This window comes from Papio anubis, chromosome 1 (genome assembly GCF_008728515.1).
Source record: "Papio anubis isolate 15944 chromosome 1, Panubis1.0, whole genome shotgun sequence".
NCBI classification, from domain to species: domain Eukaryota; kingdom Metazoa; phylum Chordata; class Mammalia; order Primates; family Cercopithecidae; genus Papio; species Papio anubis.
The window spans coordinates 17,257,579-17,279,931 of record NC_044976.1 but is presented as its reverse complement, the minus strand read 5'-3'; positions in this window follow the sequence as shown (position 1 = coordinate 17,279,931).

Genomic DNA, 22,353 nt, shown 5'->3' with positions numbered 1-22,353 from the left:
GGGTTTAATAAATGGTTTAAAAATATGATCTCAGATGTCAGAGTACAGCTAGGATTTTCTTTGTAAGAGGCAGAAAAGGTTCAGGTGCATCACCCCAGCCTTAATTCCGGAGCATCCAGTAAGTGGAGGAAGAGGGTTCACTAAGCATGCCCCGGATGCGGAAGCTTCTGGGACTACAGAATTAAAACAGGGGCCTCCAGTCAGATGGAGGAGGCACAGCCCTTGCCTTCAGGAGGCTCCCAGTCTAGTGACCACCATCTCTGCTTCGAAGCTCCCAGCTTCATCCAAAGCTTTCCAGTTTGCAAAGTGCACCCATCATTTTCATTCAGTGATTTGTCTAATGAGAAGGAGACATGGTCCCAGCTCCCAAGGAACCCACTTGGATAGCCCATCTTCCCAGCCTTGGGGAGTCTTTTGCAGAATTCCTCTCCCCATTGTTTCCAGGGCAGAATGAAGAGACAATTACTGCGTGTCCTTAGGGAGTCCTTGGTCTCATGCCTTCCAGGGTCCCCACCCTCAGTGTCTGGGCGGGGGACAGGGAGGCTGGGTCCCTGTTCCCTGGGAACCCCCCCGGGCTACTGTGGGAGTCAGCAGCTCTGTGGTGCCTTTCGCAAGCCCAGCTGTAATTGTTTCTTTGGTTGTTTGTCTCCTTCTCTAAAACAAGGACTCCTAATGGGCAGGGACTCTGTCATACCTTTCCCTGGATCCCCAGAAGGTGTGCTGATGGACATCTAAGTAAACAAATAAATGAATGGGGAGGTGGGGGGCGGGAGTTGCTTGCAAACCCTCAGGGAGGCAGCACTGGGTGCTCATTTGCCCTGGACAACCTCGAAGCCCTCTGGACTCCCTCCTCAGAGACCCTGAGAGCCCCATGAGGATTGCACACACCTGTGCAGGTGTGGACTGTTGCATCAGCCTTGTAAAAATGTATCCAGAGAGCAGGTGGAGTCCTGAGACCCACGCGGCAAGGGTCACAAGCCTGCCATCAGAGATGCCGTGCACCTCTAAGATTGAATTGTGTGGGGCCCAAGAATAGGGTGGTGAGGCAGCCTCCTTCACTGGGGGCCCCTTGCCTCTCCTTTCCCCTGTACAGAAAACCATACCTAGAATGAGCCAGAAGAAAAGCACCTGAATAAAACAGCCATTGTCTTGGGAAGCAGGGTGGGAGATGGTAAGTTACTACCTCCCTGTTGTTTCAAAAATTCCCAAGCATGACCTTGATAATGAAGCAAACCTGAATACTTTGATGGTTCTGTGCAAAGTCTCCCTTGGCGGTCCCCACAGGCCTTTGCCTATGCCCTTGGGTTTCGTTTCATTGCTTGAGATTCACGGGAACTAATTCCAGGCACTGCCAGCAAACTGCCCATGGCTGCCTTGTTTCCTTGTTGGACTGACCTCTTCGAATGAAGGGCTGGAGGTAACTTGGGGAGTATCTGTTCCTTCCCCTGCTGGCATGGGGTCCATGCCAAGAATAGGCTCAAAAGAGCCACAGGGGTTACCCAATAAATGCCACTATCTGACTTTGCTCCCAAGGGAGCCACATCCGTTCTAGGTTGCTGAGATGCTGGGTTGGAAGAAGCAGAAGTTACCTGCCTGCCCTCTGCCCTTGCAGTTCTCTCACCACCACCACCAAAATGGATTTGAGCTTGTGTCTCCACTGGGCCCCAGGATCTTCCTCTGTTTTGGAAATCCATCCATTTCTTTGTTCATCCATATACCTAACATCTGACCACACTCACCAGACTGCAGTGACCCCCAGTGTAAGCACACCATCTCTTGCCAGGCCGTCTTCACTGGTTTTTGAGTCTCCTCTCTTGCCTCCTTAGAGAGTCCCCCTCCCAGAAGGGTCCAGCACACACTCCTCCTGTGCACCAGGTTCCATATAAGGCACAGAGGCAGAACATTCAATCAAAAAGCTCCAGAAAGATGTCTGGGCTGATCATCCACGTAAAACGTTTAACAATTTTTTTATTTTTAAGACAGGCTCTTGCTCTGTCACCCAGGCCAGAGTACAGTGACGTGATAATGGCTCACTGCAGCCTCGACCTCCTAGGGTCAAGGCAATCCTCCTGCGTCAGCCTCCCAAGTAGCTGGGACTATAGGTGTGCACCACCATGCCTGGCTAATTAAAAAAAAATTTGTTTTAGTAGAGACTGAGTCTCACTATGTTGCCCAGGCTGGTCTTAAACTCCCAGGCTCAAGCAATCCTCCCGCCTTGGCCTCCCAAAGTGCTGGGATTACAGGCGTCATGAACACATCTTAAAGGAATGGAGGAAGAGACAGGCTGGGGTGGGTGATGTTGATATCAGGACGGACACCCCAGAGGAGGCAAGGCCTGGTGGAGTCTTCCAGGGTGCCAGGAGGAGTTGGCTGGGCAAAAGGAGGAAACAGTTAGGCTGGTCTGGGGGACACTGTAATTGGCCGAGAGAGGTACAGCCAACTCCACCCTACTCAGGGCTGGTGGGCTGGTGTTTTGTGGGTTACCACCACCACCAGGGTCATCCTCTCCCTCTCCTCCCTCCATTCAGCCCCTTACATCCTCCCTTAGCCACTGTACCAGCTCACCGGGTGGGGGCAAGATGAGAAGAGGAGCTCTCGCTAGCCAACATGAATGAGTAAAAGGTTGTTGCACCGTGAAACTCAGTGCTAAAGTCGGATTTGGAATGATCTGTGGGCCTCAATTATCCTGGCTTTATTTTATCTCTCTGTCGCTCCCCGGCTTTGTTGCAGGGAGTTAATATGATGATCCACAATATTGCTTTTGGCAGGAGCCGGCAGCCCAGGGAATCAGGCCCTTCTTCCCTTTTCCACCCCCTCCTCCTCCCTGCTCAGGCTCTCTTTGACCACCCAGTGAAGGGAGTGGATCCAGCTCCTGTCGCCCTGGGTGTCAGGGGCACAATGCATCAGCTGTCTCCAGAGCTGCCAACACAACTCCCACCCAATGAGGTGACCCGCCTGCTGGGAGGGTTTGGTTATTTTTTAAAGAAGAAATAAATAGGACCTGCTTCTTACCCCCTACAGCGAGTTCCCAGAAGGCTGAGTGTCCTGTGCAGAATCGTGATGCTGTGATGCCAAGAGCCAGGCAGGAGTCTAGACATGCTGGCTGCTGTGACCTGAGTTAGCACAAAGTCGAGAAAAGATGGAGGGGCTTTAGGAAGGGCCTGGGGTGTGTGGCCATGTCTAGGGACTCCTCCTGATTTAAGGGCCATGATGAGGACCTCCCATCCCTGAGCAGGTCTGTGGGGAGCTGAGGTGGCAGGAGGCCAGGTTGGAGCCATCCCCTGCGATCCTGACCTTGCTAGGGCTGGGTCCTACCACATTCAAAACCTAGTGCTGAGCTGTGCCCTGGCTCTGGGGGGGTATCTGGGCCTCTGGCAGGGGCTTGCCAGGGAGGTCTGAAAATGTGACCAGCTACATCCTTAGTGGGACTCTATGCAAAATGAAAGCGTGAGTCCCTCGTTCAAAAGTTAAGAATTTCAGGATGGGGAATGCAGAGCATTAACCCAAGGTTGGGTCCTTCGGAGCGAGCCCTGTGTACTGCAGGTATCACACATCCAGGAAGCCAGCTGGGAGTTTGCTAGGGCTGCCGTAACACAGTACCATATACTGGGTGAATGAAATGAACAGGAAGTAATTGTCTCATTGTTCTGGAGGCCAGAGATCTGAGACCAAGAGCAGGCTCGGCTCCTGTGGAGGGCTCTGAGGGAGGTCCTGGCGCAGGCCCCTGTCCCCACTCTTTGACGTTCTGAGGATTGTCGAAGCATAACCCCATCTTTGCCTTCATCACATCCTCTTTGCTCTGAGCATGTCTGTCTCTGTGCCCAAGATTCCCCTTTTAAAATGACACTGGTCATACTGGATTAGGGGCCACTACCATAACCTCATTTTAACCTGATGACCTCTATAAAGACTGTTTCCAGATAAGGCCACATTCTGAGGTTCTGGGGTTAGAACTTCAACTTTTTTTGTTTTTTGGGGAAGGGCAGGGAACACAATTCAGCCTCTAACCGTGGCCCCGCTGAGCAGCCTCCTTAGGTTCAGTTCAGCTTGGTGGACATGGGCAGACACCAGTTCTGTGCCTGGCTCCCTCCTGGGGCAAGTGACCCTGCCCTGCAGGAACCTCCTGTCCCCACGGAACCCCCTGGTAGGAGGCAGGGTGGACCCTCTGGACCTGATGGCTCGCAGGTCCCTGCCCTGCCTCAGTGGACTGGGGGTCCTCAGTGTGACTTTGGGAGGGTACCAACCCTGGCAACCCAGGTCATAACCCAGCTGTCACCCAAGGGCCGGCAGCTCTGCTCTCGACACCCTCACTCGGGTCCTGCAATGGGGCTCCAGGGGGCAGCCACTGCCTGGGAATGACAACTGATGGCATCCCTTTCTCAACACCAAGGGGGCTTGCATTGGAGGACGACACCAAGGGGGCTGCGTTTCGAGTCCCTTGTGTCCTGGCGCTGCCACTCACTAATGGTGTAGTCTGAGCACCCCTCTCTTCCTCTGGCCTCTGTCTCTTCGCCTGTGGCATCTTGTCACTAGGACCCACCTCGTGGCTCTGCTGTGACTTCTGGAAGTCCCCACAGAGCCTGGAGCCTGCGGGCTCGGGAAGAGGCATCGCCTGGATCCAGATCCTCCTGGGAGATGCGGAGCCTCACACAGCCCTCTCGGGGGCAGACGTGTTTGGGGCATGACTGGTGGGGGTGGGGACGGGAGGAGTGGGCTGGGTCCTGGGTCCTCCACCTGGTGGACACCTGAGGCCCTTGTGTTTTGGCTCATGCCAGGGATTGTGTCATCCATTCTTTCCGAATGAGCACTAATTACCTCCGAGAAAAAGTGCCAGCTGCGGGATTTGGGCCCGTTCCCTCCGATTGCTTTTCTTTTTCTTTTTTCTTTTTATGAGTGTGATGTACTCAGGAGGGACAGGTGAGGAGGAGGCTGTTCTCCTTTTAAGGGCAAGGCGTCTCCCCTGCCCTGACTCACCCGCCTCGCTTTTTGGCCCCCAAGCACGCTCCTTGCCTGTTAAAACTGTCCCAGGCACCGCCCCCCGCCCTGCATGTTTGGGAGGCTGACTTGGCGGTGAAGTCATCCTTGGCTCGGTCCTCAGACAAGCATCTTCTTGCTTGTCCTACTGGGTTCTCACTGGCACCCCAGCTCCACCCAGGCTGGCACATGGGCTGGGACCCTGGACAAGGGGTCGGTGAGCGGGACCGGGCGCCAGGCCCCTCTGGTGCTGGCTTTTATCTGGTCCTTAACTCAGCCCCTGCAGGCTGAAGCTGATGCTGGGCCAGATCCTGGTGTGAGTCCTGAGGATATGGGGATGAGGGTCTTCTCAGACCCTGATGGGCAAGGGGAAGTGTACGCACAGAAAGTTCCAAACCCTGGACTATTTGTGCAAAGCATGTGGCACAGCGAGGAGGTACCTGACTACTCAGGAGTCGGGGGAGGCCTTCCGGGAAGGCGATGCTTGGAAGAGTCTTGAAGGATGTACTAGACGACACCGGGAAAGGAGAGGGGGCGGATTGATCAGAGGGAATGGCATGTGCAAAGGCTCAGAGGTATGTGTAGGGAGCAAGGGCAGGGAGAGATGAGTGAGCGGGGAGGCATGGCTGGGCAGCAGAGGGCTCTGTGCCATGCCATGTAGCTCAGACCACGACAGTGAGGCTACAGAAGGATTTGGAGCCAGAGAGTGAAATGACTAGGTTCAGTTTTTAGGTCAGTGATGCTGGCGGCTGGGTGAGAAGGGTGGACGGAGGGTGGTGACAGGTGGCAGGAAGCTGTTGAAATAGTCCATGGGAGACAGGAGAGGTTCTGGACCAGGGCAGGGCAAGGGCAGAGGGGAGGGTTTAGGACCTGGAGCTCAGGTGGTGCTGATGGAGCAGAGAAGAGAGACACAGACCCGCGTCTGTTTTCACCCCCAGGCTGGGCTGGAGAGCGATGCCGTTGGACTGAACAGGAGCCCAGTTGATCGGGGCCTGGCTGGAGAGGAAGGCAGGTGCCTTTCTCAGCTGACAGTGCTTTCTGCTCGCTTCTGACCTCAGTGCCACTTCTCTGCGATGTCCCCTACTGGCCAGCTTGCCCAGCTGTCACCCCTTACATCACACGACCCAAAGTGCGTGCATGTCCGTGCTCTGGGGTGTGTCTCCCAGGACCCCTCCTGGAGGATGAGGAGGGAAGCGCAATGCCCCCATTGCATGGATGAGGGCACAGCTCACCGAGGCCGGGCGACTCCCCATGCTTTCCTGCTTCTAGAGGGTGGGGGGCTCACATGGCTCTCCCACTGCATGGCAGCACCCCCAACATGGGTGCTTTTGGTTTGCACAGGAGAATACAGGCCCCGTCGCTCTGTCTGAGAGAGCACTGGTGTCTGAGCCGGGTGGAGGGGTCAGCTCTGGGGTTTCCTGCTTCCCACAATGTGACCTTGGGCAAGTTACTTGGCTGCTCTGTGCTTTAAGTTCCTTACCTGTAAGGAGGGGCTGTTCTCACTGGGCAGGGGATACTTAAATGGAGTCGCATTGGCCTGCACATGGCTGACACATTCCCTCGTGTATTATCGCTACGCACGAAGCCCCCGCCACCCTGGTACCTTAGGATGTGTTGAAAAGACTCCCATCTCCCGTCCTCCAAGGCCTTGTCTGCCGGGGCATCCAACCCCCACCTGGAAAGTGAAGGACCTCAACTCCCAGAGTCTCTAAATAGCGGCTGCACTCATGCTGGAGAAACCTCTGTGTGACTGGGTGAGTCGGTGTCACCTGGCCTGAAAGGCCCATTAAAGAGCTCTGAGGCTGGGGCCTGGCAGCTTTGTCGCCTCCACCAGGCTCCGATCAACTGGGCTCCTGTTCAGTCCAACGGCATGGCTCTCCGGCCGTTTGGGGGTGAAAGCACACGCAGTCTCTGTCTCTCTTCTCTGCTGGAAAGCAATGGGTGAAAATAAATGCATAATAAAGTCACCAGAGAGAGGCATTTCAGGCATTTCAGGCTCACGCCTGTAATCCCAGCACTTTGGGAGACTGAGGTGGGCAGATCACTTGAGGCCAGAAGTTCGAGACCAGCCTGACCAACATGGTGAAACCCCATCTCTACTAAAAATACAAAAATTAGCCGGGTATGGTGGTGCACGCCTATGGTCCCAGTTAATCAGGAGCCGAGGTACAAGAATTACTTGAACCTGGAAGGCAGAAATTACAGGGAGTTGAGATCGTGCCACTGCACTCCAGCCTGGGTGACAGAGCGAGACTCTGTCTCAAAAAAAACCAAAGAGACATTTCTGCATGTCTGCAGTAGGGGGGCTGCTGTGTATCCAGTTCACTGAACTTCGTCATCCATTCGTCCTTTTGGTCTCTTTGAATAAGTCGAGCAAGGACTTAGAAGTCATAACTCCTCCACTCTCAAGATAAGCCTAAGAAATGGTTAGGCTCATGCAATGCAGCTTTACCCATCCATAAGAACGATGTCCTAGGTACCTATTCAGGAGCGTGGAACCAGATCCACATTATATTGTGGAATTTAAAGAAGCCAGTTGCTAAACAGAATCTAGGGTATGACCCTATTTCAGTAAAATATTCATCACCAAAATGTCCAGAGACAGTCCAGAGAGAAACCCACCACCATGGTATCAGGAGCTCTTTCTGGATGTGGATTTACAGGTGATCTTTGCTTTCTGATTTATACCTTTCAGGATTATCTAGAATAGGGGTTGCAAACTATGGCCCAGGGGCCAAATGCAGCTGGTGGCCTGTTGTTATACAGCCCATGAGCTAAGGATGGCTTTTACCTTTTGAAATGATTGTAAAAACAACAAACAAACAAACAAAACCAGAAGATTATGCTATAGCGAGCATGTGACCCACAAAATCTAGATTATTTAGGCTCTGCATAGAAAACTAATTTGCCAATCTTTGATCTAAGAAACATTAGCATTGACATGTGCTAGCGCTATCATAAAAACAGCAAAATGTTTCCTTTTCGGAAGGTAATACATTTGCAAGTAGACGCATCAGAATCAATCCTTCCTTCCTTCTCCTTCCTTCCTTCCTTCCTTCCTTCCTTCCTTCCTTCCTTCCTTCCTTCCTTCCTTCCTTCCTTCCTTCCTTCCTTCCTTCCTTCCTTCCCTTCCTTCCTTCCCTTCCTTCCTTCCTTCCCTCTTTCCTCCTCCCCCTTCCCTCCTTCCCTCCTTCCTTCCTTCCTTCCTTCCTTCCTTCCTTCTTTCCTTCCTTCCTTCCCCCAGCCTCACCCTTTTTTTTTTGACAGTTCTTGCTCCATCACTCAGGCTGGAGTGCAATGGTGCGATCTGGGCTCACTGCAATCTCTGCCTCCTGGTTCAAGTGATTCTCCCACCTCAGCCTTCCCAGTAGCTTGGATTACAGGTGCATGCCACCACGCCTAGAAAATTTTTGTATTTTTTGGTAGAGACACAGTTTCACCATGTTGGCTAGGCTGGTCTCGAACTCCTGACTTCAGGTGATCCACTCTTCCTGGCCTCCAGGAAGTACTGGGATTACAGGTGTGAGCCCAGAATCATTTCTTTCTATTCAACAACACCCCTAAGGGTTGAGCACTGTGCTAGACTCACCCCTCCTTCTCTCCTTTTCTCCCTTCTTTCCCACTTTCCTTCCTTCCTCTCTCCCCCGCTCCAGCCTCCCACCTTTTCCCCCTCGCTTCTTCTCTCCTCCCTCCCTGCCTCCTTCCCTTCTGTCTCCAGACTTTTCCTGAGCACCTTCTATGTGCCAGAGGCTTACAAACTGATGGGAGACAAATCAGGAACAAGTCATCATTGCACATCATCCTTAGGGCCACAGTGCACCTGTTCAAGGGGGAGAGGCCACCAGGGTGGGGACACTGGCTGTGCCTGGAGTTGGTAAAGGGTGCTCCAAGGATGTAGCTCTGGATCTCCCACAGTCATCTTGTAGCCAGAACAGGCCCTCAGAAAGGCGATTCAAAACACCAGGGCCCCGAGGCTGGCCCCCAGCAAACAGTGCTTGGAGTCCTCCAGACCTGAGTGACCAGGGGGTACTTTGTGACCACATAGGGGCTTGTTTGAGGACTTTCAGAGTTGAACATCCACACAACAGGAGCAGAATGTTGGGCTAGTAGAGGACCAGCAGGATCCATGGCCAATCCCGGGGGGCAGGTATCCCCCAGGGGTCTCAGTAGCAATGACAGACACACAGGCAGCCTCACACGGCCGCCGGGCAGGATGGGGCAAGGCAGGCGGCTGGCAGCAGGGGGCTGTTGCAATCATGCCCTGCTCCTGCCCAGCCTGCTTCCTGCAGCCATGCCTGAGGCCAGCACCTCCCTCCTGTCAACTGGACTGGTTCCCTCTGTCAAACCAGTAGAGGGAATTGGGAAATGATGGTGGGGCAGGGGTGGGAAGCCGGGGGACACCCCTTCCGTCTTCTTAATCACTGCATCTAACTTTCAGTACATCTTTCGAGCCTTACTCATGCCTGAGATTACCATGACACTCCTAGCACCCAGGACACCTGAGGCACAGAGCCAAGCAGGCAGGGAGGCACTGACCTCAGGATGCCTGCCTGCTGCCCCCTCTCCGGGGTGCGGGGTTTCAGGGAATGAGCCAGATGAGCAGGCCGGTCCCAGCAGTGCCCTCACTGGCCCAGGATTTCCAAGCTGGGGCTTTGGCGAAACAAACTGGTTGGAATCCCAGATCTGCCTCTGTGTGACCTCGGACAAGTTACTTCATCTCTCTGGGCCTCAGTTTCCTTATCTTCAAACGGGGATGGTGTCCCCATGTATACACAAAGACTGAATGCATACATAATGTCCATGAGCACTCAGGAGGCTTGCAATAGACATTCATTCCCTCCTTTCTAGGCGCAGAAGGAAACTATGTGAAGCCAGATTCTGCCTGCCAGGAGTTGCCGATGTTGCTAGGACAAAGCTACGCCCTTGAGACAATCAGATGCACTCACGGAGCTGAATAACACCCCAAGACTTTGCCCTACCCTCGGACACAGACGTTTACCTCCCAGACTTCTGTGGCTCCCTGAGGTCTCTGCTAATGATGCCCTGGTCACACAGGGTCTCTGGACAGTTCAACACGCCGGGCACCATGGCAGGGCCTTTGTGCAGGGGCTTTTGTTTTCTTCTATGAAGACAGCACTGGGTGGGCACAGGCACCTCTATGCACCTGGAACACTGTCCTTGCCACGTAGCCCTGCCCCCAACCCAAACTTGCATCCGGGAGGGTGGTCCCCACAGTTGAGATGCCCAACCCAGTTTTTGCAACACCCCAGCAAGACTCTATTCCAAGTGGTATTAGGACACTCTCTAGGCAAGATCGAATTGGGTTCACTTTAGTCAAAAAAGAAGTGACAGCCACCTGGCACTCTAGTGGGTGGGAAGAGGAGGGAGGGAATGGCAGGAAGTGAAGCCAACAGCCCCAAGTCCCCAAGGTCTGGGTTCGCAGGAGGCTCGACTCTCCCGCACTTCGTTTCCTGGGAAGCCTCCCCTCTCCCGGAAGGGGGTGATGGCTCCCTCCTCAGTGTGCCCACAGAGCTGGGAGCCCTTGTGGAGCCTGTCACAGTGCTCTGCAATGACTAGGTCACATGCCGCTCTGCCCTCTTGGGCGGGGCTCCATCCCCTTGGAAGCCCATCTTCTCTGCCAATCTTGGCTGGAAGGTTGGCGGTTTGTAGCACACGGATGTCAAGCCAGACGTGAATATAGGTCAGAGCATCCATCCTTGTTCTCACATTCCTTCCTCTGCAACAACCTCCTTGTCCCCCACTTTTTTTTCTGCTTTACTGGGTAGAGTTAGGTGTTTCACTTTGTTTATCTCAGCCATTCAAATGGGTGTATAATGGCACAGTGTGCAATAGGCACGGTGAGAACAGACATCCTTATCTTGTTTCTGATTTTAGGTAGGAAGCATTTAGTCTTTCACCATTAAATAGGATGTTAGCTGTAGGTTTTTCATAGGTGTTCTTTTTTTTTTTTTTTCCAGATAGTCTTGCTTTGTCACCCAGGCTGCGGTGCAGTGGTGCAATCTCAGCTCATGGCAACCACCGTCTCCTGGGTTCAATTCTCCTGCCTCAGCCTCCTGAGTAGCTGGGATTACAGGTGCCTGCCATCACGTCCAGCTAATTTTTTTTTTTTTTTTGTATTTTTAGTAGATACGGGGTTTCACCATGTTTGGCGGGCTGGTCTCAAACTCCTAACCTCAAGTGATCCACCCGCCTTGGCCTCCCAAAGTGTTGGGATTACAGGCATGAGCCACTGTACCCAGTCCATAGATGTTCTTTATCAGGTTAAGGAAGTTCCCTTCTATTCCAAGTTTGCTGAGATATTTTGTTATGAATGGGTGTTGAATTTTGTTGAATGCTTTTCCTGCATCTATTGAGATGGCTTTGTAATTTTTTTCCTTTATCTGATCATATGGTGTAGAACACAAATTGATTTCTGGATGTTACACCAACCTTGCATTACTGGGATGAATCTTACTTGGCCATGATGTATTATCCTCTGTAAATACTGCTGGGTTTGATTTGCTCTTTGTTAAAGATTTTTGTATCTATGCTCGTGAAGAATATTAAGGTATAGTTTTCTTTCTTGTGATTTCACTGTCTGGCTTTGGTATCAGGGTAATACTAGCCTCAGAAAATGAATTTGGAAGTGCTTCTTCCCCCTGTATTTCCTGAGTTTCCGTAGAATTGGTAGCATTTCTTCCTTAAATATTTGATAGGATTCACCAGTGAAACCATCTGGGCCTGGACGTTTCTTTGTGGAAAAATTTTTAATTGCTAATGTGTTTACTCAATACAGGTATATTTAGATCTATGTCTTCTTGAGTCAGTTTTGGTAATTTTTATTTTTCTGTATGTTTGCCCATTTTCTTTGTCTTCAAATTTGTTGGTATAAAGTTTTTTTTACAATATTCTCTTGTCCTTTTTTAAAATTTATCTTTATTTTGTGATAGCTTTATGGAGGCACAATTAGCAGACAATAAAGTACACATATTCAAAGGGCACAATTTTATATGTTTTGACATACAAACATGTGAAGCTATCACCACCTCATGATAATAACAAATTCACCACCCCAAAATTTCCTATCCTATTGTATATTCCATTATAGTTTTCATCTCTTAAAATTCCACACTTAGGCCAGGCATGGTGGCTCACGTCTGTAATCCCAGCACTTTGGGAGGCCGAGGCAGGTGGATCACCTGAGGTCGGGAGTTCGAGATCAGCCTGACCAACATGGAGAAACCCGTCTGTACTAAAAATACAAAAATTAACCGGGTGTGGTGGTGCATACCTGCAATCCCAGCTTCTCAGGAGGCTGAGGCAGGAGAATCGCTTGAACCCGGGAGGCGGAGGTTGCAGTGAGCTGAGATCGCATCATTGCACTCCAGCGTGGGCAACAAGAGTGAAACTCCTCCAAAAAAAAAAAAAAAGAAAGTCCCACTTAACATGTTCAATCATTCCTCTAGTTTTTAAACATATGGAATACAGCTATATGTTTTCATGTCATTATCTGCAATTCTAACATCTATGTCAATTCTGGGTCCATTTCAATGGAATGATTTTTCGGTTCATCGTGGGTGGTGTTTTCTTTCATTATGCATGCCTAGTAATTTTTAAAATTTATTTTTGGGCCTGTAATTCCAGCACTTTGGGGGGCTGAGGGGCAGATAACCTGAGGTCAGGAGTTCGAGACCAGTCTGGGCAACATGGTGAAACACAATCCCTACTAAAAATACAAAAAATTAGCCGGGCATGGTAGCGGGCACCTGTAATCCCAGCTACTCGAGAGAATGAGACAGGAGAATTGCTTGAACCCAGGAGGCGGAGGTTGCAGTGAGCCGAGATTGCACCACTGCACTCCAGTCTGGGCAACAGAGTGAGACTCTGTCTCAAAATACATATATACGTATATTTGACTTTTCTTTTCTGTGACACAGCCTTAGGAGGTCCTGACAACATGTGCCCCATCCCTAATAATTTTTGACTTGTAAATTTTACCTTGTTGCATGCTAAGTACTTTGTATTTCTGTAAGTATTCTTGAGTTTGTTCTTTTTTTTTTTTTGAGACGGATTCTTGCTCTGTCGCCCAGGCTGGAGTGCAGTGGCGCGATCTCCGCTCACTGCAAGCTCTGCCTCCCGGGTTCACGCCATCCTCCCGCCTCAGCCTCCCGAGTAGCTGGGACTACAGGCGCCCGCCACCACGCCCGGCTAATTTTTTGTATTTTTAATAGAGACGGGGTTTCACCGTGTTCGCCAGGCTGGTCTCCATCTCCTGACCTCGTGATCCTCCCGCCTCGGCCTCCCAAAGTGCTGGGATTACAGGTGTGAGCCACCGCGCCCGGCCAAGTTTGTTCATTTTTTCTGGGACACAGTTAAGCTACTTGGAAGCAGCTTCATCCGCTCGAGTCTTGCCCTTAAGGTTTGTAAAATGAGACCAGAGCAGCATTACTACCAAGTCGAGACGCTTCTCAATACTTTACACAATGTCCGATGAATTCTGAGGCTTTTCAGTCTGGCCAGTGGAAACAGGCACTATTCCCAGCCTGTGTGATCTCGAGTTACTATTTCCTCTAGTCCATTATGATGGTTCTTTCCACCGTCTTAGGTAGTTTTCCAGCACTCATCTACCAATCAATTCTCGAATGCATGTTTGATGGGGACCCTCTGCAGAACGCTGAGATTTCTTCTCTGGGCAGCTCTCTTCAGTACTCTGTCCTGCAACTCTGGCCAACTTAGGCTTCCCAGACTTTCAGCTCTATATTTTCAACTCAGGGAGCTGGCTGGGCTCCACCTGGGTCTCCCCTCCCTGTGCTGCAGCCGGGAAACTCATTCAAGGCAATGAGCTGCAGTAATTGCAGGGCTCACTTCATTTGTTCCCTATCCGTTGTTTTTTTTTTTTTTTTTTTTGGGCTTGAGTTTCATTTTTTTTTCCCGTATGCCGTCTTCTGCTGGAAAAAACAGCTCACTGAAACCTCTGCCTCCCGGGTTGAAGCAATTCTACCGCCTCATCCTCCCAAGTAAGCTGGGATTACAGGCACCCACTATCATGCTCGGCTAATTTTTGTATTTTTGAAGAGACAGGGTTTCACTATGTTGGCCAGGTTGGTCTTGAACTCCTGACCTCAGGCGATCCGCCCGCTTGGCGGGATTACAAAGTGCTGGGATTACAGGTGTGAGCCACGGCGCTCAGTCTGTTCTCTCTCTTTCAGGGATCTTTGTTGCCTACTATCCAATGTCTTGACAACTTTTATTTCATGTATTTTGTCTGCAACTTCAGTTGTTTTCAGTAGGCGAGTAAATATGGCTCCTGTGATTTCATTTTGGTTGTAAGTGGAAGTCATTCTTTTAATGTCTGTAGGATTCATAGTGATGTCACCATTTTATTCCTGATATTGGTAATTTGTGACTTCTTCCCCCACTTATTTTTTTGGATCAGTTTAGCTAAAGGTTTATCAATTTTATTAATCTTAACAAAGAATGAGCTTTTAGTTTCATTAATGTTTTAAAAAATTATTTGTTTTCTACCTTATTAATTTCTGTGCTTCTCTTTATTCCTTTCTATTACTTATTTCAGGTTTAATTTGCTTTCCTTTTTCCAGCTTCCTAAGTTGAAAGCTTAGATAATTAATTTTATGCTTTCTTCGTTTCTAGTATAAGCATTTGAAGATATAAATTTCCCTCTATACTCTGCTTTAACTAAATCCTGCAAAATTTGGTATGTTGTGTTTTTAGGGCAACATATTTTTCTAATTTCCCTTGTGATGTCTTCTTTTGGACCGAGAGTTATTTAAAAGCATATTGTTTAATTTTCATGTTTTGGGGATTTCCCACATTCCTTTTTGTGATATACACTTTAAAATAATTATATTCTGCTTTTGTTAGGTGGAGTTTTATAAATGCCAATTAGGTCAAGTTTCTTGATAGTGTTGTTTTATATCCTTTCTGATTTTCTGACTACTTTTTCTATCAATTACTAAGAAAGGAGTATTGAAATCGTTATGCATTTGGGGGCATTGTTATCATATGTGTATGGATTTGTAATTGCTATATCTTGATGCCATATTGACTCTTTCATTATTATGAAATGTTCTTCTTTTGTCTACAGTAATACTCCTTGTCTCTAAGTCTGTTTTGTTTGTTGTTAATATGGCCAGCCCAGCTCTCTTGGGCCTCTATTTGCATGGTATATCCTTTACCATCCTTTTACTTTCTTGTAGACAGAATATAGTTAGATCTGGCTTTCTAATTCAATCTGAAATATCTCTGCCTTTTGGTGGGAGATTAGTTCATATTCACATTTACTGTAATTATTGACATGGTGAGAATTGGTCCACAATTTTGCTATTTGTTTTCTACTTGTCTTTTCTCCTTGTTGTTCCTTCTAAACTACTAATTTTGTGTTAAACAAACATTTTAAGTATATCATTTAAATTCTATTCTTTGATATTTTTGTGGATTTTTAGTGATCGTTCTAGGTATTGTAATATGCATCTTTACCTTATCAAAATCTACTTTATATTAATAATGACTAACTCCACCAACTCTGTGCCAGCATATTTTCCTCACCCTCCTTTATGCTACCGTTGTCATACATATGACATCTATTTACACTGTAAACACAATGATACACTGTTGTAATTTTTGCTTTAAATAGTCATATATCTTTTAAAGAAATTAAGAAAACAAAAGAAAAAACAGATCACGTATTTACCACTTTCATTCCTACCTGTGGAGCTGGATGACCCTCAGGTATGATTTTTCTTTAGTTTATAGTTTTTACTCAATTTTCTTTTAGTCTTTAACCTTTTGAGTTTTACTGCAATGAAATGTGTCACCAACATACTTATTTTAGATGTGTATTTTACCTCACTCTGTCACCCAGGCCAAAGTGCAGTGGCATGGTCTCGACTCATTGCAACCTCCACCTCCCAGGTTCAAACGATTCTCCTGCCTCAGCCTCACAAGTGGCTGGGATTAAGGCACACGCCACCACGCCCAGCTCATTTTTTTTTTCTTTTCGTATTTTTAGTGGAGATGGGGTTTCACCATGTTGGCCAGGCTGGTCTCAAACTCCTGACCTCCAGTGATCCACCTGCCTCAGCCTCCCAAAGTGCTGGGATGACAGGTGTGAGCCACCACACCTGTCCCCACCAACACATTGTACTTTTTCTGTAAATGTCTTTATTTTACCCTTATTTTGAAGGACAGTTTTACTATATAGAGGATTTTTTTGTTGACAATATTTTTTTTTCTTTCAGTACTTTGAATACTTCATCCCACGTCATCCCAGTGTTTTCCGGCCTGTATTGTCTCTGGTGAGAACTCAGCTGCCTATCTTTTTTTTTTTTTTTGAAACGGAGTTTTGCTCTGTCGCCCAGGCTGGAGTGGTGCAGTGGCACAATCTTGGCTCACTGCAACCTCCACCTCCTGGGTTCAAGCGATTCTCTTGCCTCGGCTTTCCAGTAGCTGGGGTTACAGGTGTGCACCATCATGCCTGGCTAATTTTTGTATGTTTAGTAGAGATGGGGTTTTGCTGTGTCAGCCAGGTTGGTCTCAGTGGCTCATTGTATCATTATCTTCTATATGTGATGTGTGGCTGTTCTGCGGCTATTGCCAGGACTGTCTTTCAGCAGTTTGACCATGATGTATCTATGTGTGATTCTCATTATGTTTCGTCTTCTTGTTTCGCTTCCTGGATCTGTTAGTCAATGATTCTCACCAAATTTGGAAAGAAACTGGCCATTGTGCTTCCAATCCTTTTCCACCCACTTCTCTCTTTTCTCTCCTTTTGGTACTCAACGCTCTGCCACCGGAACTCTGCCGGGGTTGAGGAGTTCATGCAAAGGTTCCAGTTTCAGGCATGCTAAGGAGAGGAAGGAAGTTTTCAAGTGTCCCAGGCTTTTCATTTTCCCTGGGCCCTCCCACATTTATGCTTAGGTTAGCAGTCACCTGAAGATGTGTAAAGAGTTTATTGTCTCAGCCCTTCTATGGCTCTATCACCTTCAACATCTCCCTGTGAAATATGCCACCTTTGAACCATGTTCACCGTTGCCCAGTAAAGCTGTAGGTTTTTATTACCCTTATTGGGAGAATAGGAACACCCCCAGGTGTGAAGGTCAAAAATTTCATTCCTATTCTTAGCAGTCATTTTTTCCTTAGAGTGAAGACTTGTTAAGTTGGTATCTGCCTTTGGTCATTTTCCAGTGCCTTGAAATAGTTATTTTCAAAATAATTTTGTCCAGTTTATACTTGTTTTATGTGGAAGAGACTAGTTTAATGCTGACATTACTGGAAATCTTGCTGTTCCTATGTTTTCAGGTTTGTATTTTATTATGTAACTAAAACAAATTCATTGTAAATGTTTAGAAAATAAGATACCTTCCTCAAATCACTCATAATCAATTGCCTAAGGATAATTACTATTGGCATTATAAATATATCCCTCTTTCATATATTTTTAAACATAGGCATTTATAAAAAACAAAAATTAGACCATTTGACATACACTTAAAAAAAATTGAGGTGGCCTGGCGTGGCGGCTCATGCCTGTAATCCCAGCACTTTGGGAGGCTGAGGTGGGTGGATCATGAGGTCAGGAGTTCAAGACCAGCCTGGCCAACATAGTGAAACCCCGTCTCTACTAAAAATACAAAAATTAGCCGGGTGTGGTGGTACACACCTGTAATCCCAGCTACTACCACTACTACTAGGGAGGCTGAGGCAGGAGAATCACTTAAACCAGGGAGGCGGAGACTGCAGTGAACTGAGATCACACCACTGCACTAGCCTGGATGACAGAGTGAGACTGTCGGAAAAAAAACTGAGGTAAAATATACATAACAAACATAAAATTGACCATTTATACCATTTTAAGTGCATAGATCTGAAGCATTAAGTACATTAAGTACATCTCAAGCACTTTTTCATCTTCCCCAGCTGAAACTCTGTATCCATCAAACACTAAGTCCAGCCAGGTGCAGTGACTCATGCCTGTAATCCCACTTTGGGAGGCTAAAGCAGAACTGCTTGAGCCCAGGAGTTCAAGACCAGCCTGGGTAACATAGTGAGACCTCATCACTACAAAAATAAAAATAAACTAATAAATGGCTCTCCCCTCCAAACACAAATCACTAAGTCCACATTCTCCATCTCCCCAGCTCCTGGCAACTACCATTCTATTTCCTGACTCCATGAATGTGGCTACTCTGGACATTTCATATAAGTGGAATCATGCAGTATTTGTCTTTTTATTTTATTTTTGTTTTGAGACAGGATCTCTCTCTGTCACCCAGGCTGGAGTGCAGTGGCACGATCTTGGCTCACTGCAGCCTCAACCCTCTCGGGCTCAAGTGATCCTCCCACCTCAGCCTCCCAAGTAGCTGGGACTACAGGTGTGTGCCACCACACCCAGGTAATTTTTTGAAGAGAAGGGGTTTCGCCATGCTGCCCCGGCTGGTCTCATACTACTGACCTCAAGTGATCTGCCTGCCTCGTCCTCCTAAAGTGCTAGGATTTCAGGTGTGAGTCACTGTGCTTAGCCCTTTTGCCCATTTATTTTTATTTTTATTTTATGTTAAGTTCTGGGATACATGTGCAGAATGTGCAGGTTTGCCTCTTTCTTTCTTTCCTTCCTTCCTTCCTTTCTTCTTCCCTTCCCTTGCTTTCTCTCTCTTTCTTTCTCTCTCTCTCTCTTTCTCTCTTTCTTTCGAAACAGAGTCTTACACTGTCACCCAGGCTGGAGTGCAGGGGCGCGATCTCGGCTCACTGCAACCTCCACCTCCTGGGTTCAAGTGATTCTCCTGCCTCAGCCTCCTGAGTAGCTGGGATTACAGGCACCTACCACCAGGCCCAGCTAATTTTTGTATTTTTAGTAGAGACAGGGTTTCACTGTGTAGGCCAGGCTGGTCTTGAACTCCTGACCTCCTGATCTGCCCGCCTCAGCCTCCCAAAGTGCTGGGATTACAAGTGTGAGCCACCGCACCTGACCAGTTTTGCCCATTTCTTAATCAGATCGTTTGAATTTTTGTTGTTGAGTTGTGGGAGTTATTTATATTCTAGATATTAATCCCTTATCATGTGAATGATTTACAAATATCTTCCTTCTCCCATTCCATGCATTGCCTTTCCAGTCTGTACATAGTGCTCTTTGATGTACAAGAGTTTTTTATTTTAATGAAATCCAATTTATCTGTGTTTCCTTTTGTGCTTTTTGTGTCAAAGCCAAGAAACCATTGCCAAATCCAATGTCATGAAGCTTTCCCCCCATGTTTTCTTCTAAGAATCTGAAAGTTCTAGCTCTCACGTTTAGGTCTTTGATCTATTTTTAGTTATTTTTTGTATATAATGTAAGGTAAGGGTCCAGCTTCATTTTTTTTTTTTTTCATGTAGATATCCAGTTTTACCAACATCATTTATTGAAAAGACTCTCCCTTCCCTACTGAATGATCTCGGCACCCTTTCTGAAAACCCATCCGGCATCTATAAGGAACTTAAATATTAATTTGCAAGAAAAAAACACACAATCCCATTAAAAAAATGGGCAAAGGATATGAACAGATACTTCTCAAAAGAAGACATATATGTGGCCAATAATCATATGAAAAAATGTTCAACATCACTGATTATTACAGAAATGTAAATCAAAACCACAATGAGATTCCATCTCACACCAGTCAGAATGACTATTATTAAAAAGTAAAAAAAAAAAATAACAGATGCAAGGTTGTGGAGAAAAAGGAACTCTTATACACTGTCGGTGAGAGTGTAAATTAGTTTGACTAATTGGAAGACAGTGTGGTGATTCTTCAAAGACCAAAATACCATTCTACTCAGCACTGTCATTACTGGGTATATAACCAAAGGAATATAAAATGTTCTATTATAAATACACGTGCACGCGTATGTTCATTGCAGCACTATTCACAATAGCAAAGATATGGAATCAACCTCAATGCCCATCAATGATAGACTGGCAGTACATATACACTGTGGAATACTATGCAGCCATAAAAAAGAACAAGCTCATGTCCTTTGCAGGGACATGGATGGAGCTGGAGGCCATATCCTCAGCAAACTAATGCAGGAACAGAAAATCAAATACCCCGTGTTCTTACTTATAAGTGGGAGCTGAATGATGAGAACACATGGACACATAGAGGGGAACAACACACACTGGGGCTTATCAGAGGGTGGAGGATGGGAAGAAGGAGAGGATCTAGAAAAATAACTAATGGGTACTAGGCTTAAAACCTGGGTGATGAAACAATCTGCAAAACCAACCCTCATGACACAAGTTTATCTGTGGAGCAAAGCTGCACATGTACCCCAACCTTAAAAATGTGTGTGTGTGTGTGTGTGTGTGTGTGTTTTTAAAGAAAACATTCGACTATTTATGCAGGAGTTTATTTCTACACTCTCTATTCTATTCCATTGGTCTAGATGTCTGTCTTTATGCCAGTACCACACTGTTTTGATTACTGTATACTTGTAGTAAGTTTTGAAATCAAGAAATGTATTATCTCCAACTTTGTGCCTTTTCAAGATGGTTTTGGTTATTCAGAGTCCCTTAAGATTCCATATCACTTCTAGGATGGATTTTTCTATTTCTGTAAAAAATGTTGTTGGGATTTTGATCGGGGTTGGATTGAACCTGTAGATGATATAAACTATTTTAAACTATATTTTCTGTAAAATATTAGGAATATATGAACACTATGTCATAAATATATGTATGTTCTTAATATACTTTAACAACATCATTTGTAATGGCTGCATAGTCTTCTATTGTACGGGTATATTCTAATTTATGTAATCAGACCTTATTGTTTGGCATTTAGGTTAGTTCCCACTTTTTTCTTTTTCTTTTTCTTTTCTTTTCTTTTTTTTGAGATGGAGTCTTGCTCTGTTGCTCAGGCTGGAGTGCAGTGGCACAATCCTGACTCACTGCACCCTCTGCCTCCCAGGTTCAAGAGATTCTCCTGCCACAGCCTCCTAAATAGCTGGGACTACAGGCAAACGCCACCATACCTGGCTAATTTTTGTTTTCTTGTTTTCGTTAGAGATGGGGTTTCACCACGTTGCCCAGGCTGGTCTCGAACTCCTGACCTCAGGTGATCCACCTGCCTCAGGTTCCCAAAGCTCTGGGATTACAGGCATGAGCCACCATGCCTGGCTCCACTTTTGATATAATAAAGAATGTATAATGACTATCCTTGTCCCATTATCTTTTCAGATATTGTCTTTGTTGGGGGGGAAATTCATCACTGAGCTTTAATTATGAGAGAAAACTGGCATGAGAAAGAACTTTAAAACTATTAAGTTGGTGCAATGGCAAAAACTTCGATTATTTTTGCACCAACCTAATATATTGTTGTATTTCCTCTATTTTACAAATAAAAGACAAAAGCTCCCAAAGGGTGGGTGGTTTATGGATGGCCACGCACCTAGCTGTGGCTGGGTTTGAATCCTGGCTCTGCTCCTAATCAGCGAGATGAGTTTAGGCTTAAACCTCTCTTCACCGGTAACGGTAAGAGTACTTGGCTTACACAGTAAATGAGGTAACTTGGAGCCCAGCACAAAATAGGCACTGAACAAATACTTCTCCCTCTCCTTCTCAGTATTTTTGAAACTAGAACCCAGGATCTATCTTTCTTTCACTTTTTTTTTTTAGGCAGGGCCTCAGTTTGTTGCCCGGGCTGCAGCACAGTGGTGCAGTCACTTGTTCCTGCAGCTTCAACCTCCTCGGGATCATGTGATCCTCCCACTTCAGCCTCCGGAGTAGACTGACTGATTTTGTATTTTTTTGTAGCGATAGGGTTTCACCATATTGACCAGGCTGGTCTCAAACTCCTGAGCTCAAGCGATCTGCTGACCTCGGCCTCCCAAAGTGCTGGGATTACAGGCATGAGCCACCGCCCAACCTCTTCTTCTTTTTATGTAACCATAATCCTTATTACTTTAATTAGTTAATTAATATTTGTACTAATTACAACATTATATTATGTATTATATTTTACTTATATTAATTCATGTTTATGTAATATAAATTATAATTTATGTTATTTGCCACATTGTTCTAAGTAATTTATGAATGTTAACTCATTTAATACCTTCTAGCCGAGAAAGTAAAAAAATTAGCTTGGATTGAGAAGGTATAAACCTGGCCAGCTGTTGGTCAGTCTGGAATGACAGACATCAGTAAAGCTGGCTGCAAAGTTACTAGGAAACGTATTTCTCCCAAGGACACCCTGCAGCTGTACAAGGTCATAGCAACTCGCATCTTTAAGTGACAACTGCTTTTTCACTCAATGAGAAGAAGCCTTGTTCTCTAAAATCAGACTAATGAAGCTTTGCTGTTTGAAATGTTGTCGGTAGGAATTT